The sequence below is a fragment of the Pleurodeles waltl genome, unplaced genomic scaffold, assembly GCF_031143425.1.
Source record: "Pleurodeles waltl isolate 20211129_DDA unplaced genomic scaffold, aPleWal1.hap1.20221129 scaffold_107, whole genome shotgun sequence".
NCBI lineage: Eukaryota > Metazoa > Chordata > Amphibia > Caudata > Salamandridae > Pleurodeles > Pleurodeles waltl.
In genome coordinates, this window is record NW_027149815.1 from 340,012 (window position 1) to 352,685 (window position 12,674).

Sequence of the window (12,674 nt, forward strand, 5' to 3'; positions counted from 1 at the left end):
TCACCACTTTGGTTTCTTATGGAAGCAAGATTATTTTTTTCTATAAACACGGGAAATGAGATAGCCCCATTTCAAAAGGTTTTGCAAGGCGAAGAAAGTGGGGTTCTGGCACCAGCTGCATGACATCTCACTTCCTTACTCATGATGCCAGCCTAGCTATCTGTCAAAAGGCAAGATTAGCATGGCGAAAAGCTGGAGATGCCGGGGATTGAACCCGGGGCCTCATACATGCTAAGCATGCGCTCTACCACTGAGCTACATCCCCACATCCTGTAGAGGGAGACCTTGCTCCACGCATGGAAACCTGGAATTCTATTGAATGTACATTCACCACATATGACACTGGAATGGGAAGCGTCAGGTGTGGAATTCCATATGATTTACAGCTGGATTTTCTAGCACCGTTTTTTATGGAATAAGGTTGACTCTAGAATGAATAATTCCCCACACACAACAGCTAGATGCAATCGAAAAAAGCCAGAGTATTCAAGGCAACTGGTTCAGGATACATCAAAGAAGGATATGGTTGAGTGCTGTTTCCACATCTTGTGAGATGACTTAAGGTACCCCTGCTCTTTTTGCAGGACACACAGCTATGTTACATTAGCATGTACAGTGTTGAGATCTAGATGCATCTACGGCTAGGGGCGGCATGTTAATTCTGGGTTTTAGTCCATTTCATTCTCAGTTATGTGGAGGAAAAAATGGCACGATCTTTCTTAGAGAGGTGAATGGTATGCCCTGATTTCTTTTGCATGGCTAAATGTATGGGGTGTGGGTTTAAGCACTGGGAAAGAGCAGTCTTCTGACCATTATAACTGCAGACGATTTTAATCCAGCGAGGCAACCGAAGTGTATTGATATTCCAACATGAGAACAGCATTTTTGCTACCTTCCCTCTTCATGGTGTGTAGACGCATTTGTTAGTGGTTTCAAGCAGCCTTCTTAGCGCAGTAGGCAGCGCGTCAGTCTCATAATCTGAAGGTCCTGAGTTCGATCCTCAGAGAGGGCATTGCAGTGTTTCTTTTGTCAAGAGAAACATCTCAGATTTTCTCCAAATCTGTAAACTATTCCTCCACATTGCATCTTGCTCAGTTTTAAGGAGTTGGTGTCTTTGTAGATTCCCTCTTTCATATCCATGGCCACTCATTGTAGGTGAGTTTTAGCTGGTTCGGCTGCCGAAACATCTACCTTGGTACAATGAAACTGGAAGTCTTCCAAGTGCCTTCATATATTTAGTCAAGGCTTTGGAATGAATTCTGATCTGCAGGTCCTTGTTTATTTCTCTTCCAACATCCCTCAGAAATGACTATGTGGTCAATTTCATTGGAAAGCAGAAGAAGTCTACCCTTCTGTCCTAGCATTTATTTGGAGCTAGGGAAATGTTTCTCAATCAGAGGGGCACATAATGTTTTAACAAGAGAGAAAGCAGCTATGGAAAACAAAAAAGGGGAAACTCCTCCGAGCCGGATTTGAACCAGCGACCTAAGGATTTCTGTTTCTCCACTACAGTCCTCCGCTCTCCCAACTGAGCTATCGGAGGATTGGGCAGTGCAGCTTTCCATGCTGCATTCATCTTTCTTTCAATAATGGTTGCGGCGGGAGTGGGGTGGGAGTACTGCAGTCTAATCTTGAAAATCATGAATATGACCTGCAGCTTGCTCTACAAATTGCCACTTCCTAGAGTGCATTCTCAGCTACATCTTATCACCATAAAGGGGGACTGCTTACCTACCTGAATGTGCTGTGCTGGCGTGAAGGAAAGCAGGGGACCTAGAATTAGAAATCCTACAGAAAGGAGTTTTCCTGAAAGGGCATGGGGCCGAGGAATCCACAGCCCTTTGGAAGCATTTCTGGCAAAAGGATGACAGCATGGGAACATGAAGGAAAGGACAGAAAGTTAGGAGAGTCATTACTCCGTACGGAGCATGAAGAACATGCATTTTTAATGCTTCTATGAAAGGAACTGGAAAAGCAAAACCAGTAGATTAATGGACCATTCAGAAGGGATTAGGATGAAGAAAACATTCTGTTTTTCTTAAACCTTCTGGTAAGAGTCTCTGGTTTAGAGGAAGAATTCAAATAAATGACCAAGACAGCTGTGCCCGTTTTCGTACTAAGAATGCCAAGATAAATCACCACTTTGGTTTCTTATGGAAGCAAGATTATTTTTTTCTATAAACACGGGAAATGAGATAGCCCCATTTCAAAAGGTTTTGCAAGGCGAAGAAAGTGGGGTTCTGGCACCAGCTGCATGACATCTCACTTCCTTACTCATGATGCCAGCCTAGCTATCTGTCAAAAGGCAAGATTAGCATGGCGAAAAGCTGGAGATGCCGGGGATTGAACCCGGGGCCTCATACATGCTAAGCATGCGCTCTACCACTGAGCTACATCACCACATCCTGTAGAGGGAGACCTTGCTCCACGCATGGAAACCTGGAATTCTATTGAATGTACATTCACCACATATGACACTGGAATGGGAAGCGTCAGGTGTGGAATTCCATATGATTTACAGCTGGATTTTCTAGCACCGTTTTTTATGGAATAAGGTTGACTCTAGAATGAATAATTCCCCACACACAACAGCTAGATGCAATCGAAAAAAGCCAGAGTATTCAAGGCAACTGGTTCAGGATACATCAAAGAAGGATATGGTTGAGTGCTGTTTCCACATCTTGTGAGATGACTTAAGGTACCCCTGCTCTTTTTGCAGGACACACAGCTATGTTACATTAGCATGTACAGTGTTGAGATCTAGATGCATCTACGGCTAGGGGCGGCATGTTAATTCTGGGTTTTAGTCCATTTCATTCTCAGTTATGTGGAGGAAAAAATGGCACGATCTTTCTTAGAGAGGTGAATGGTATGCCCTGATTTCTTTTGCATGGCTAAATGTATGGGGTGTGGGTTTAAGCACTGGGAAAGAGCAGTCTTCTGACCATTATAACTGCAGACGATTTTAATCCAGCGAGGCAACCGAAGTGTATTGATATTCCAACATGAGAACAGCATTTTTGCTACCTTCCCTCTTCATGGTGTGTAGACGCATTTGTTAGCGGTTTCAAGCAGCCTTCTTAGCGCAGTAGGCAGCGCGTCAGTCTCATAATCTGAAGGTCCTGAGTTCGATCCTCAGTGAGGGCATTGCAGTGTTTCTTTTGTCAAGAGAAACATCTCAGATTTTCTCCAAATCTGTAAACTATTCCTCCACATTGCATCTTGCTCAGTTTTAAGGAGTTGGTGTCTTTGTAGATTCCCTCTTTCATATCCATGGCCACTCATTGTAGGTGAGTTTTAGCTGGTTCGGCTGCCGAAACATCTACCTTGGTACAATGAAACTGGAAGTCTTCCAAGTGCCTTCATATATTTAGTCAAGGCTTTGGAATGAATTCTGATCTGCAGGTCCTTGTTTATTTCTCTTCCAACATCCCTCAGAAATGACTATGTGGTCAATTTCATTGGAAAGCAGAAGAAGTCTACCCTTCTGTCCTAGCATTTATTTGGAGCTAGGGAAATGTTTCTCAATCAGAGGGGCACATAATGTTTTAACAAGAGAGAAAGCAGCTATGGAAAACAAAAAAGGGGAAACTCCTCCGAGCCGGATTTGAACCAGCGACCTAAGGATTTCTGTTTCTCCACTACAGTCCTCCGCTCTCCCAACTGAGCTATCGGAGGATTAGGCAGTACAGCTTTCCATGCTGCATTCATCTTTCTTTCAATAATGGTTGCGGCGGGAGTGGGGTGGGAGTACTGCAGTCTAATCTTGAAAATCATGAATATGACCTGCAGCTTGCTCTACAAATTGCCACTTCCTAGAGTGCATTCTCAGCTACATCTTATCACCATAAAGGGGGACTGCTTACCTACCTGAATGTGCTGTGCTGGCGTGAAGGAAAGCAGGGGACCTAGAATTAGAAATCCTACAGAAAGGAGTTTTCCTGAAAGGGCATGGGGCCGAGGAATCCACAGCCCTTTGGAAGCATTTCTGGCAAAAGGATGACAGCATGGGAACATGAAGGAAAGGACAGAAAGTTAGGAGAGTCATTACTCCGTACGGAGCATGAAGAACATGCATTTTTAATGCTTCTATGAAAGGAACTGGAAAAGCAAAACCAGTAGATTAATGGACCATTCAGAAGGGATTAGGATGAAGAAAACATTCTGTTTTTCTTAAACCTTCTGGTAAGAGTCTCTGGTTTAGAGGAAGAATTCAAATAAATGACCAAGACAGCTGTGCCCGTTTTCTATACTAAGAATGCCAAGATAAATCACCACTTTGGTTTCTTATGGAAGCAAGATTATTTTTTTCTATAAACACGGGAAATGAGATAGCCCCATTTCAAAAGGTTTTGCAAGGCGAAGAAAGTGGGGTTCTGGCACCAGCTGCATGACATCTCACTTCCTTACTCATGATGCCAGCCTAGCTATCTGTCAAAAGGCAAGATTAGCATGGCGAAAAGCTGGAGATGCCGGGGATTGAACCCGGGGCCTCATACATGCTAAGCATGCGCTCTACCACTGAGCTACATCCCCACATCCTGTAGAGGGAGACCTTGCTCCACGCATGGAAACCTGGAATTCTATTGAATGTACATTCACCACATATGACACTGGAATGGGAAGCGTCAGGTGTGGAATTCCATATGATTTACAGCTGGATTTTCTAGCACCGTTTTTTATGGAATAAGGTTGACTCTAGAATGAATAATTCCCCACACACAACAGCTAGATGCAATCGAAAAAAGCCAGAGTATTCAAGGCAACTGGTTCAGGATACATCAAAGAAGGATATGGTTGAGTGCTGTTTCCACATCTTGTGAGATGACTTAAGGTACCCCTGCTCTTTTTGCAGGACACACAGCTATGTTACATTAGCATGTACAGTGTTGAGATCTAGATGCATCTACGGCTAGGGGCGGCATGTTAATTCTGGGTTTTAGTCCATTTCATTCTCAGTTATGTGGAGGAAAAAATGGCACGATCTTTCTTAGAGAGGTGAATGGTATGCCCTGATTTCTTTTGCATGGCTAAATGTATGGGGTGTGGGTTTAAGCACTGGGAAAGAGCAGTCTTCTGACCATTATAACTGCAGACGATTTTAATCCAGCGAGGCAACCGAAGTGTATTGATATTCCAACATGAGAACAGCATTTTTGCTACCTTCCCTCTTCATGGTGTGTAGACGCATTTGTTAGCGGTTTCAAGCAGCCTTCTTAGCGCAGTAGGCAGCGCGTCAGTCTCATAATCTGAAGGTCCTGAGTTCCATCCTCAGTGAGGGCATTGCAGTGTTTCTTTTGTCAAGAGAAACATCTCAGATTTTCTCCAAATCTGTAAACTATTCCTCCACATTGCATCTTGCTCAGTTTTAAGGAGTTGGTGTCTTTGTAGATTCCCTCTTTCATATCCATGGCCACTCATTGTAGGTGAGTTTTAGCTGGTTCGGCTGCCGAAACATCTACCTTGGTACAATGAAACTGGAAGTCTTCCAAGTGCCTTCATATATTTAGTCAAGGCTTTGGAATGAATTCTGATCTGCAGGTCCTTGTTTATTTCTCTTCCAACATCCCTCAGAAATGACTATGTGGTCAATTTCATTGGAAAGCAGAAGAAGTCTACCCTTCTGTCCTAGCATTTATTTGGAGCTAGGGAAATGTTTCTCAATCAGAGGGGCACATAATGTTTTAACAAGAGAGAAAGCAGCTATGGAAAACAAAAAAGGGGAAACTCCTCCGAGCCGGATTTGAACCAGCGACCTAAGGATTTCTGTTTCTCCACTACAGTCCTCCGCTCTCCCAACTGAGCTATCGGAGGATTGGGCAGTGCAGCTTTCCATGCTGCATTCATCTTTCTTTCAATAATGGTTGCGGCGGGAGTGGGGTGGGAGTACTGCAGTCTAATCTTGAAAATCATGAATATGACCTGCAGCTTGCTCTACAAATTGCCACTTCCTAGAGTGCATTCTCAGCTACATCTTATCACCATAAAGGGGGACTGCTTACCTACCTGAATGTGCTGTGCTGGCGTGAAGGAAAGCAGGGGACCTAGAATTAGAAATCCTACAGAAAGGAGTTTTCCTGAAAGGGCATGGGGCCGAGGAATCCACAGCCCTTTGGAAGCATTTCTGGCAAAAGGATGACAGCATGGGAACATGAAGGAAAGGACAGAAAGTTAGGAGAGTCATTACTCCGTACGGAGCATGAAGAACATGCATTTTTAATGCTTCTATGAAAGGAACTGGAAAAGCAAAACCAGTAGATTAATGGACCATTCAGAAGGGATTAGGATGAAGAAAACATTCTGTTTTTCTTAAACCTTCTGGTAAGAGTCTCTGGTTTAGAGGAAGAATTCAAATAAATGACCAAGACAGCTGTGCCCGTTTTCGTACTAAGAATGCCAAGATAAATCACCACTTTGGTTTCTTATGGAAGCAAGATTATTTTTTTCTATAAACACGGGAAATGAGATAGCCCCATTTCAAAAGGTTTTGCAAGGCGAAGAAAGTGGGGTTCTGGCACCAGCTGCATGACATCTCACTTCCTTACTCATGATGCCAGCCTAGCTATCTGTCAAAAGGCAAGATTAGCATGGCGAAAAGCTGGAGATGCCGGGGATTGAACCCGGGGCCTCATACATGCTAAGCATGCGCTCTACCACTGAGCTACATCCCCACATCCTGTAGAGGGAGACCTTGCTCCACGCATGGAAACCTGGAATTCTATTGAATGTACATTCACCACATATGACACTGGAATGGGAAGCGTCAGGTGTGGAATTCCATATGATTTACAGCTGGATTTTCTAGCACCGTTTTTTATGGAATAAGGTTGACTCTAGAATGAATAATTCCCCACACACAACAGCTAGATGCAATCGAAAAAAGCCAGAGTATTCAAGGCAACTGGTTCAGGATACATCAAAGAAGGATATGGTTGAGTGCTGTTTCCACATCTTGTGAGATGACTTAAGGTACCCCTGCTCTTTTTGCAGGACACACAGCTATGTTACATTAGCATGTACAGTGTTGAGATCTAGATGCATCTACGGCTAGGGGCGGCATGTTAATTCTGGGTTTTAGTCCATTTCATTCTCAGTTATGTGGAGGAAAAAATGGCACGATCTTTCTTAGAGAGGTGAATGGTATGCCCTGATTTCTTTTGCATGGCTAAATGTATGGGGTGTGGGTTTAAGCACTGGGAAAGAGCAGTCTTCTGACCATTATAACTGCAGACGATTTTAATCCAGCGAGGCAACCGAAGTGTATTGATATTCCAACATGAGAACAGCATTTTTGCTACCTTCCCTCTTCATGGTGTGTAGACGCATTTGTTAGCGGTTTCAAGCAGCCTTCTTAGCGCAGTAGGCAGCGCGTCAGTCTCATAATCTGAAGGTCCTGAGTTCGATCCTCAGTGAGGGCATTGCAGTGTTTCTTTTGTCAAGAGAAACATCTCAGATTTTCTCCAAATCTGTAAACTATTCCTCCACATTGCATCTTGCTCAGTTTTAAGGAGTTGGTGTCTTTGTAGATTCCCTCTTTCATATCCATGGCCACTCATTGTAGGTGAGTTTTAGCTGGTTCGGCTGCCGAAACATCTACCTTGGTACAATGAAACTGGAAGTCTTCCAAGTGCCTTCATATATTTAGTCAAGGCTTTGGAATGAATTCTGATCTGCAGGTCCTTGTTTATTTCTCTTCCAACATCCCTCAGAAATGACTATGTGGTCAATTTCATTGGAAAGCAGAAGAAGTCTACCCTTCTGTCCTAGCATTTATTTGGAGCTAGGGAAATGTTTCTCAATCAGAGGGGCACATAATGTTTTAACAAGAGAGAAAGCAGCTATGGAAAACAAAAAAGGGGAAACTCCTCCGAGCCGGATTTGAACCAGCGACCTAAGGATTTCTGTTTCTCCACTACAGTCCTCCGCTCTCCCAACTGAGCTATCGGAGGATTAGGCAGTACAGCTTTCCATGCTGCATTCATCTTTCTTTCAATAATGGTTGCGGCGGGAGTGGGGTGGGAGTACTGCAGTCTAATCTTGAAAATCATGAATATGACCTGCAGCTTGCTCTACAAATTGCCACTTCCTAGAGTGCATTCTCAGCTACATCTTATCACCATAAAGGGGGACTGCTTACCTACCTGAATGTGCTGTGCTGGCGTGAAGGAAAGCAGGGGACCTAGAATTAGAAATCCTACAGAAAGGAGTTTTCCTGAAAGGGCATGGGGCCGAGGAATCCACAGCCCTTTGGAAGCATTTCTGGCAAAAGGATGACAGCATGGGAACATGAAGGAAAGGACAGAAAGTTAGGAGAGTCATTACTCCGTACGGAGCATGAAGAACATGCATTTTTAATGCTTCTATGAAAGGAACTGGAAAAGCAAAACCAGTAGATTAATGGACCATTCAGAAGGGATTAGGATGAAGAAAACATTCTGTTTTTCTTAAACCTTCTGGTAAGAGTCTCTGGTTTAGAGGAAGAATTCAAATAAATGACCAAGACAGCTGTGCCCGTTTTCTATACTAAGAATGCCAAGATAAATCACCACTTTGGTTTCTTATGGAAGCAAGATTATTTTTTTCTATAAACACGGGAAATGAGATAGCCCCATTTCAAAAGGTTTTGCAAGGCGAAGAAAGTGGGGTTCTGGCACCAGCTGCATGACATCTCACTTCCTTACTCATGATGCCAGCCTAGCTATCTGTCAAAAGGCAAGATTAGCATGGCGAAAAGCTGGAGATGCCGGGGATTGAACCCGGGGCCTCATACATGCTAAGCATGCGCTCTACCACTGAGCTACATCCCCACATCCTGTAGAGGGAGACCTTGCTCCACGCATGGAAACCTGGAATTCTATTGAATGTACATTCACCACATATGACACTGGAATGGGAAGCGTCAGGTGTGGAATTCCATATGATTTACAGCTGGATTTTCTAGCACCGTTTTTTATGGAATAAGGTTGACTCTAGAATGAATAATTCCCCACACACAACAGCTAGATGCAATCGAAAAAAGCCAGAGTATTCAAGGCAACTGGTTCAGGATACATCAAAGAAGGATATGGTTGAGTGCTGTTTCCACATCTTGTGAGATGACTTAAGGTACCCCTGCTCTTTTTGCAGGACACACAGCTATGTTACATTAGCATGTACAGTGTTGAGATCTAGATGCATCTACGGCTAGGGGCGGCATGTTAATTCTGGGTTTTAGTCCATTTCATTCTCAGTTATGTGGAGGAAAAAATGGCACGATCTTTCTTAGAGAGGTGAATGGTATGCCCTGATTTCTTTTGCATGGCTAAATGTATGGGGTGTGGGTTTAAGCACTGGGAAAGAGCAGTCTTCTGACCATTATAACTGCAGACGATTTTAATCCAGCGAGGCAACCGAAGTGTATTGATATTCCAACATGAGAACAGCATTTTTGCTACCTTCCCTCTTCATGGTGTGTAGACGCATTTGTTAGCGGTTTCAAGCAGCCTTCTTAGCGCAGTAGGCAGCGCGTCAGTCTCATAATCTGAAGGTCCTGAGTTCGATCCTCAGTGAGGGCATTGCAGTGTTTCTTTTGTCAAGAGAAACATCTCAGATTTTCTCCAAATCTGTAAACTATTCCTCCACATTGCATCTTGCTCAGTTTTAAGGAGTTGGTGTCTTTGTAGATTCCCTCTTTCATATCCATGGCCACTCATTGTAGGTGAGTTTTAGCTGGTTCGGCTGCCGAAACATCTACCTTGGTACAATGAAACTGGAAGTCTTCCAAGTGCCTTCATATATTTAGTCAAGGCTTTGGAATGAATTCTGATCTGCAGGTCCTTGTTTATTTCTCTTCCAACATCCCTCAGAAATGACTATGTGGTCAATTTCATTGGAAAGCAGAAGAAGTCTACCCTTCTGTCCTAGCATTTATTTGGAGCTAGGGAAATGTTTCTCAATCAGAGGGGCACATAATGTTTTAACAAGAGAGAAAGCAGCTATGGAAAACAAAAAAGGGGAAACTCCTCCGAGCCGGATTTGAACCAGCGACCTAAGGATTTCTGTTTCTCCACTACAGTCCTCCGCTCTCCCAACTGAGCTATCGGAGGATTAGGCAGTACAGCTTTCCATGCTGCATTCATCTTTCTTTCAATAATGGTTGCGGCGGGAGTGGGGTGGGAGTACTGCAGTCTAATCTTGAAAATCATGAATATGACCTGCAGCTTGCTCTACAAATTGCCACTTCCTAGAGTGCATTCTCAGCTACATCTTATCACCATAAAGGGGGACTGCTTACCTACCTGAATGTGCTGTGCTGGCGTGAAGGAAAGCAGGGGACCTAGAATTAGAAATCCTACAGAAAGGAGTTTTCCTGAAAGGGCATGGGGCCGAGGAATCCACAGCCCTTTGGAAGCATTTCTGGCAAAAGGATGACAGCATGGGAACATGAAGGAAAGGACAGAAAGTTAGGAGAGTCATTACTCCGTACGGAGCATGAAGAACATGCATTTTTAATGCTTCTATGAAAGGAACTGGAAAAGCAAAACCAGTAGATTAATGGACCATTCAGAAGGGATTAGGATGAAGAAAACATTCTGTTTTTCTTAAACCTTCTGGTAAGAGTCTCTGGTTTAGAGGAAGAATTCAAATAAATGACCAAGACAGCTGTGCCCGTTTTCTATACTAAGAATGCCAAGATAAATCACCACTTTGGTTTCTTATGGAAGCAAGATTATTTTTTTCTATAAACACGGGAAATGAGATAGCCCCATTTCAAAAGGTTTTGCAAGGCGAAGAAAGTGGGGTTCTGGCACCAGCTGCATGACATCTCACTTCCTTACTCATGATGCCAGCCTAGCTATCTGTCAAAAGGCAAGATTAGCATGGCGAAAAGCTGGAGATGCCGGGGATTGAACCCGGGGCCTCATACATGCTAAGCATGCGCTCTACCACTGAGCTACATCCCCACATCCTGTAGAGGGAGACCTTGCTCCACGCATGGAAACCTGGAATTCTATTGAATGTACATTCACCACATATGACACTGGAATGGGAAGCGTCAGGTGTGGAATTCCATATGATTTACAGCTGGATTTTCTAGCACCGTTTTTTATGGAATAAGGTTGACTCTAGAATGAATAATTCCCCACACACAACAGCTAGATGCAATCGAAAAAAGCCAGAGTATTCAAGGCAACTGGTTCAGGATACATCAAAGAAGGATATGGTTGAGTGCTGTTTCCACATCTTGTGAGATGACTTAAGGTACCCCTGCTCTTTTTGCAGGACACACAGCTATGTTACATTAGCATGTACAGTGTTGAGATCTAGATGCATCTACGGCTAGGGGCGGCATGTTAATTCTGGGTTTTAGTCCATTTCATTCTCAGTTATGTGGAGGAAAAAATGGCACGATCTTTCTTAGAGAGGTGAATGGTATGCCCTGATTTCTTTTGCATGGCTAAATGTATGGGGTGTGGGTTTAAGCACTGGGAAAGAGCAGTCTTCTGACCATTATAACTGCAGACGATTTTAATCCAGCGAGGCAACCGAAGTGTATTGATATTCCAACATGAGAACAGCATTTTTGCTACCTTCCCTCTTCATGGTGTGTAGACGCATTTGTTAGCGGTTTCAAGCAGCCTTCTTAGCGCAGTAGGCAGCGCGTCAGTCTCATAATCTGAAGGTCCTGAGTTCGATCCTCAGTGAGGGCATTGCAGTGTTTCTTTTGTCAAGAGAAACATCTCAGATTTTCTCCAAATCTGTAAACTATTCCTCCACATTGCATCTTGCTCAGTTTTAAGGAGTTGGTGTCTTTGTAGATTCCCTCTTTCATATCCATGGCCACTCATTGTAGGTGAGTTTTAGCTGGTTCGGCTGCCGAAACATCTACCTTGGTACAATGAAACTGGAAGTCTTCCAAGTGCCTTCATATATTTAGTCAAGGCTTTGGAATGAATTCTGATCTGCAGGTCCTTGTTTATTTCTCTTCCAACATCCCTCAGAAATGACTATGTGGTCAATTTCATTGGAAAGCAGAAGAAGTCTACCCTTCTGTCCTAGCATTTATTTGGAGCTAGGGAAATGTTTCTCAATCAGAGGGGCACATAATGTTTTAACAAGAGAGAAAGCAGCTATGGAAAACAAAAAAGGGGAAACTCCTCCGAGCCGGATTTGAACCAGCGACCTAAGGATTTCTGTTTCTCCACTACAGTCCTCCGCTCTCCCAACTGAGCTATCGGAGGATTAGGCAGTACAGCTTTCCATGCTGCATTCATCTTTCTTTCAATAATGGTTGCGGCGGGAGTGGGGTGGGAGTACTGCAGTCTAATCTTGAAAATCATGAATATGACCTGCAGCTTGCTCTACAAATTGCCACTTCCTAGAGTGCATTCTCAGCTACATCTTATCACCATAAAGGGGGACTGCTTACCTACCTGAATGTGCTGTGCTGGCGTGAAGGAAAGCAGGGGACCTAGAATTAGAAATCCTACAGAAAGGAGTTTTCCTGAAAGGGCATGGGGCCGAGGAATCCACAGCCCTTTGGAAGCATTTCTGGCAAAAGGATGACAGCATGGGAACATGAAGGAAAGGACAGAAAGTTAGGAGAGTCATTACTCCGTACGGAGCATGAAGAACATGCATTTTTAATGCTTCTGTGAAAGGAACTGGAAAAGCAAAACCAGTAGATTAATGGA

At 43.7% G+C, this 12,674-nt stretch overlaps 13 non-coding genes across 13 annotated transcripts; 1 reads left to right on the forward strand and 12 right to left on the reverse strand.

The window, feature by feature from the left end:
• Positions 1 to 193: 193 nt before the first annotated feature.
• Positions 194 to 265, reverse strand: TRNAA-AGC (transfer RNA alanine (anticodon AGC)). Its single transcript has one exon. It is a non-coding gene; the product is annotated as a tRNA-Ala (tRNA).
• A 674-nt stretch (positions 266 to 939) lies between these two features.
• On the forward strand, positions 940 to 1,012 carry TRNAM-CAU (transfer RNA methionine (anticodon CAU)). Its single transcript has one exon. It is a non-coding gene; the product is annotated as a tRNA-Met (tRNA).
• Positions 1,013 to 1,457: 445 nt separating this feature from the next.
• Positions 1,458 to 1,543, reverse strand: TRNAY-GUA (transfer RNA tyrosine (anticodon GUA)). Its single transcript is given in 2 exon segments — positions 1,458 to 1,493; positions 1,507 to 1,543. It is a non-coding gene; the product is annotated as a tRNA-Tyr (tRNA).
• A 785-nt stretch (positions 1,544 to 2,328) lies between these two features.
• Positions 2,329 to 2,400, reverse strand: TRNAA-AGC (transfer RNA alanine (anticodon AGC)). Its single transcript has one exon. It is a non-coding gene; the product is annotated as a tRNA-Ala (tRNA).
• A 1,192-nt stretch (positions 2,401 to 3,592) lies between these two features.
• Positions 3,593 to 3,678, reverse strand: TRNAY-GUA (transfer RNA tyrosine (anticodon GUA)). The gene is given in 2 exon segments: positions 3,593 to 3,628; positions 3,642 to 3,678. It is a non-coding gene; the product is annotated as a tRNA-Tyr (tRNA).
• A 786-nt stretch (positions 3,679 to 4,464) lies between these two features.
• TRNAA-AGC (transfer RNA alanine (anticodon AGC)) lies at positions 4,465 to 4,536 on the reverse strand. The gene has a single exon. It is a non-coding gene; the product is annotated as a tRNA-Ala (tRNA).
• A 1,192-nt stretch (positions 4,537 to 5,728) lies between these two features.
• TRNAY-GUA (transfer RNA tyrosine (anticodon GUA)) lies at positions 5,729 to 5,814 on the reverse strand. The gene is given in 2 exon segments: positions 5,729 to 5,764; positions 5,778 to 5,814. It is a non-coding gene; the product is annotated as a tRNA-Tyr (tRNA).
• A 785-nt stretch (positions 5,815 to 6,599) lies between these two features.
• TRNAA-AGC (transfer RNA alanine (anticodon AGC)) lies at positions 6,600 to 6,671 on the reverse strand. Its single transcript has one exon. It is a non-coding gene; the product is annotated as a tRNA-Ala (tRNA).
• Positions 6,672 to 7,863: 1,192 nt separating this feature from the next.
• On the reverse strand, positions 7,864 to 7,949 carry TRNAY-GUA (transfer RNA tyrosine (anticodon GUA)). Its single transcript is given in 2 exon segments — positions 7,864 to 7,899; positions 7,913 to 7,949. It is a non-coding gene; the product is annotated as a tRNA-Tyr (tRNA).
• Positions 7,950 to 8,735: 786 nt separating this feature from the next.
• Positions 8,736 to 8,807, reverse strand: TRNAA-AGC (transfer RNA alanine (anticodon AGC)). Its single transcript has one exon. It is a non-coding gene; the product is annotated as a tRNA-Ala (tRNA).
• A 1,192-nt stretch (positions 8,808 to 9,999) lies between these two features.
• TRNAY-GUA (transfer RNA tyrosine (anticodon GUA)) lies at positions 10,000 to 10,085 on the reverse strand. Its single transcript is given in 2 exon segments — positions 10,000 to 10,035; positions 10,049 to 10,085. It is a non-coding gene; the product is annotated as a tRNA-Tyr (tRNA).
• A 786-nt stretch (positions 10,086 to 10,871) lies between these two features.
• Positions 10,872 to 10,943, reverse strand: TRNAA-AGC (transfer RNA alanine (anticodon AGC)). Its single transcript has one exon. It is a non-coding gene; the product is annotated as a tRNA-Ala (tRNA).
• A 1,192-nt stretch (positions 10,944 to 12,135) lies between these two features.
• TRNAY-GUA (transfer RNA tyrosine (anticodon GUA)) lies at positions 12,136 to 12,221 on the reverse strand. The gene is given in 2 exon segments: positions 12,136 to 12,171; positions 12,185 to 12,221. It is a non-coding gene; the product is annotated as a tRNA-Tyr (tRNA).
• Between the last annotated feature and the right edge of the window lie 453 nt (positions 12,222 to 12,674).